A 5000-nucleotide genomic window follows, 5' to 3' on the forward strand; every position below is an offset into this window, starting at 1 on the left:
TTTCATATTATAATTGGTATATATACTTCATTATTCACAATGCCACTAAATCTAGATAAATCAGTTATTCGAGTTCAATATGTCAATGAATAAACACTCGTTTTTCTATACCATTCATCGGGTTTTTCTTCCATTTTTTCGTTTATGACGAAGAACTCAAAAAACATTGACGGGACTGTAATCTTCTCTCTTCTTGTTGAATTCTGGAGCAGACACTTTTTTTTTTCTTTTTTTTCGTGGTGATGTATATATTTTTCTTTTCTTTCTGTCATCATTACATTATTTTCTTTCTTTTTCTTGGTAATGCTTATTGTTTTCTTTTGTCATCACCATAAAAACACATACACACACACACGCAGACACACAGATGCTGAATGTTATTCCCGGATAATACCGGTGAATACCATCCACTGTCATTTAACAGTGGAGGTCACTTTCCACCCCCTCCCCCACACTCCTTCCGGAAGCTCACTCCGGTACATCACACTCCCCGGAGGACCACTCCCTCCCTCTGGGCACCGAAAGCACTCCTTTTACGTGTGAAACTCCCTCCCCCCAGCGTCTGGTGGGGTCGGGCTGGGAAGGTACAAGAGCCGATCTGAACGAGGGGGAAAGGAGCCAGCGAGCGGCAGTCGCGACGTCCCCTCACTCGCTCTGCCAGTGGCGCACTGAGGCCCAAGAACTCAAACCAGGTAGCTACAGCTGATGGAGGAGGTGGAGGAGGAGGTGTTGGTGGTGGAGGTGGTTGATGAGGTGGCGATAATGGGAATGGTGGATGTGATAGTAGTAATGGTAATAGTAGTAGTTGTGATATAGTGGTAAATTCGGTAGTAGTTGTGACTGGTAGTGAACGTGGTGGTATGGGTGGTTGTGAATTGTGATCTTTGCGATGGTGGAAAGGTTGTTTGAGGTGATAGTGATGATAGTGGTGATAGTTACGGAATGCTTGGTAACTATGACGAATTTATAGAGGTGAAGGAGGAGGAGGAAGAGAAGGATTGGGGAAAAGATGAAAATGAGGGGAAAGGGAGAGGGGAGAGGGTGAGGGATGAAGGGGAAGAGAGAGGGAGGGAAGTGAAGGGGAAGTGGGAGGGAGAGAGAGGAGGAGGAGGAGGAGGAGGAGGAGGTGGATGGAGGAGAGGGTGAGAAAGAGGAGGAGAGGAGGGGAGGGGAAGGAGAAGGAAAGGGTGAGAGAGAGTAGAAGCGGGGAGAGGGGGATGGAGAGGGAGAGAGAGAGGGTGAGAGAGAGAAGAGGAGGGGAGGGGGAGGGGGATGGAGAGGGAGAGGATGAGAAAAAGGAGGGGAGGGAGGCGGTGAAGGAGAGGGAGAGGTGGAGAGGGAGAGTGGGAGAGGGAGAGGTGAAGGGGAGAGGGAGAGGTGAAGGGGGAGAGGGGGAGGGGAACAGGGTGAGGGGATTGGGGAACAAGGTGAGGGAGAGAGGGGAAGAGGGGTAGGCGAGAGGGAAGGGGAGAAGGAAAGGTGAGAGAGAGAGAGAGAGAGAGAGAGAGAGAGAGAGAGAGAGAGAGAGAGAGAGAGAGAGAGAGAGAGAGAGAGGAGAGAGAGAGAGAGAGAGAGAGAGAGAGAGAGAGAGAGAGAATGAAGACAGAAGAAAGGAGAGGGAGAAAGGGAGGGGAAGAGGAGGAGGAGAGACAGAGGGAGAGGGGAACGGAGTGAGGAAGGGAAAGGGGAAGGGAAGAGACTGAGGGGAAGAGGGAAGGGGAAGAGGGAAGGGGCAGGGGATGGGGAGGGAGAGAGAGAGAGAGAGAGAGAGAGAGAGAGAGAGAGAGAGAGAGAGAGAGAGAGAGAGAGAGAGAGAGAGAGAGAGAGAGAGAGAGAGAGAGAGAGAGAGAGAGAAAGAGAGAGGACGAGGAGGAGGAGGAGGAGGAGGAGGAGGATACAGTGGAATCAAATGGTACCCCCAACAGGCAGACAGAGAGAGATGGCCCTGAGCGAGTGTGAATGTCCTCTCTCTCTCTCTCTCTCTCTCTCTCTCTCTCTCTCACCTTTGTAGTGGGACGAAGTATAACCAGCAGGATAGGAGGGTGTGGGGGGGGGACGAGTTAATAAGGACTATTGACAAAGGCCTCAGTCCTTCTTATGTCGGAGGGTTGACGAATCCAAGCATATTCATCGTGAGGGAAAGAGGGGGGAACACGTTGACAATATCCTTATCTCCCCTCTTTTTTGCTCTCTTTCTTGACTCACTCTGTCAACTTTATTTTGGTTAAGGCTACACAATTTCGTGTGTGTGTGTGTGTGTGTGTGTGTGTGTGTGTGTGTGTGTGTGTGTGTGTGTGTGTGTGTGTGTGTGTGTGTGTGTGTGTGTGTGTGTGTGTGATTCACCATTGTCTTGGATCACATGTTGGGTTCGTGATCGACAACTATTTCCCTCCCGGGTGAGAGTTCAGAGCTCATATATGACCGATATATAGGTAATGCTGTGACATTACACGCATATATACATCCAACTCGCCACCCACGAGAGTTGGAGTAGCGACTCGCAGCGCAGCGATATTGAAATTATTTCAGCCCTTGGCGGGATTCGAACCCGGACCGCCGTAGAGGTAGCCGGGAACTTTACCACTGTGCCACGAGAGAGAGTGTGTGTGTGTGTGTGTGTGTGTGTGTGTGTGTGTGTGTGTGTGTGTGTGTGTGTGTGTGTGTGTGTGTGTGTGTGTGTGTGTGTGTGTGCGCGCGCACTTAACTGTATATATTTAATTGTAGTACACAGGAAAGGAGCTACACTCGTGGAGTCCCGTCTACCTCTCAACAATTTATCATATACGTATGTGTGTTCGTATGCGTGTATGCATCCTTGTTTGTATTTGCATGTGTGCGCGTGTGTACGTGTGTGCGTACTTATATGCGTGTGTACGTGTGTACGTGTTGTTTACTTTTCGCTATGAAGTGATTCACAGGTGGGGAATGGAGGGAGGGGGAGGAGGGGGAAGAGGGGGAAGGGGGGAAGGGGGGAAGGGGGAAGAGGGGGGAAGGGGGAAAGGAGGGAGAAGGCTTTCAAGTGTTTATGTAATAGGGAAATGGGATTGGGTCAGTTAGCCCTTAGACACCGTACACAGCAAAGGTACAGTTGGGGACACAAGACTCGTGACCGCTTTCCAAGATTTCTGTTGCAGAAAGAAAATGCTCTTGCTGGTTAATCGCTCGTTTTCTTTCTCTCTCTCTCTCTCTTTCTCTCATTCTCTCTCTCATTCTCCCTTTCTCTTTTATTCTCTCTCTCTCTCTCTCTCTCTCTTTCTCCCTTCCTCTCTTTTTCTGTCTCTCTCTCCCTCTTTCTCTCTTTCACTCTCTCTCTTTTTCTCTCTTTCTGCCTCTCTCTCCCTCTTTCTCTCTTTTTCTCTCATTCTCTCTCTCTCATTGTCACTTATTCTCTCTCTCTCTCTCATTCTCTCCCTTTCTCTCTCTCTCTATCTCTTTCTCTACGTAATATTTTCAGTAGGGTAAAGTGTGTTCAGAGAAAATAGGTCGACGTTTATGTTCATGTGTACGGATGCGCGGATGTGTGTGTGTGTGTGTGTGTGTGTGTGTGTGTGTGTGTGTGTGTGTGTGTGTGTGTGTGTGTGTGTGTGTGTGTGTGTGTGTGTGTGTGTGAGCGTGTGTGTGTGTGTGTGTGTACGTATTTTTTATGTATATATGTATGTATTATGTATGTATTTATGTATCTATGTATGTATTCAAGGATGCATAAATGTATGCATGTGTGTGTGCATACATGTGTACATGTACGTATGTATACGTGCACGTCCCAAATAGACAGACACAGCGAAAGGTAATACGTGGGTAGATAGGTAGATAAACAGCTACACACTCTACTTGTAGGGCCAAGGTTAGTAAGAACTGGCTAAAGTTGCCAATATAGATGGAATGGTGCAAGGTTAGAGGGTTCGAACGCAGCATCAAATCGAATTCGAACTAACATCCAGCCACACAGAATCAGTTTCCACGCACAAGGGGGCGGGGCTTAGGAATGACGTCATATCGCCTTGTCCGGATTGGGAAGAAAAAAATCTCAAACCGAGATGATGTCATGTCGATTTTGGAGATGGACGTAGAGGGTTCGAACGCTACACCAAATCGAATTCGAACTAAAATCCAGTCAAACAGAATCAGTTTCCACGCGTATGGGGGCGGGGCTTAGGAGTGACGTCATATCGCCTTGTATTGGAAAGAAAAAATCTCAAACCGATATGACGTCATGTCGATTTCGGAGATGGACGGAGTTTGAACACTGAATTGTTTGATTTGATATGTAATTCTTAGTTCCGTTAGGTGATTGTAATGGAATGACAGGATAATGGACGCAAATGCGGAAAAAATTACACGACACAGTTCTGTGTAATGACATGTGACACGCCTGTTCAGCTTCATATGTCCGCGATCTGTTATCTGACGTAAAATAGTACCTCTGAACGTTAGAGGAAGAGGGAAGGGGGGAGGGAAGAGTGTGGGGGGGGGAGGAGAGGAGGAAGGAGAGGGTTTGGGGTAGGAGGAAGGGGATAAGAGGAGTTTGGGAGAGGGAGAGGGAAGGGGGGAGGGAAGGGGAGAGGTGGGAAAGGAGAGAGGGAGGGGACGTAGAGTGGGAATGGAGGCCGTCTGGGGGCACTGTCATCTCTCTCAAGGTTATTGTTAGCACGAAATGGGCCGGGCCAATAGCATAGAGAGAGACAATATCAGACGATTCTTTACCTGAGCAGCGGAAGAGAAAGTAAGAGGATCGGAAAGCCCTTAGGAAACGACTATAACCGGGTCAGGTCTAAAAAAAAATCCGGACCATTTTATCTATTCGTTTATTTGCGTGTGCGTGTATTTACCTAGTTGTATTATACGGCAAGGGGAGCTATGCTCGTAGTGACCCGTCTTTGTATCTTTCAGCATCTAGTTTGTTCTTAAATTCTTGTATGGTTTTTGCACGCACTGTAAAGTTTTTGCACTCACTGTGTGTGTGTGTGTGTGTGTGTGTGTGTGTGTGTGTGTACGTCTTA

General features: G+C 48.0%; 1 protein-coding gene across 14 annotated transcripts in view; it reads right to left on the reverse strand.

Annotated features, from left to right (window-relative positions):
* Arms (Ankyrin repeat-rich membrane spanning) overlaps window positions 1-5000 on the reverse strand; it is a 661393-nt gene that overhangs the window by 117742 nt on the left and 538651 nt on the right. For 4 of the 14 annotated variants that reach the window (XM_076190415.1, XM_076190420.1, XM_076190414.1 and 1 more), the window contains exon 1: window positions 538-669. The exons of the other annotated variants lie outside the window; for them this stretch is intronic. The gene's annotated coding sequence lies outside the window, so the exon portion shown is untranslated. Of the gene's footprint in view, window positions 1-537; window positions 670-5000 lie in introns of those variants that run through there. 14 annotated transcript variants of the gene reach the window in all.

Source organism: Oratosquilla oratoria, chromosome 9 (assembly GCF_046742065.1).
Source record: "Oratosquilla oratoria isolate Oo_2021 chromosome 9, ASM4674206v1, whole genome shotgun sequence".
NCBI lineage: Eukaryota > Metazoa > Arthropoda > Malacostraca > Stomatopoda > Squillidae > Oratosquilla > Oratosquilla oratoria.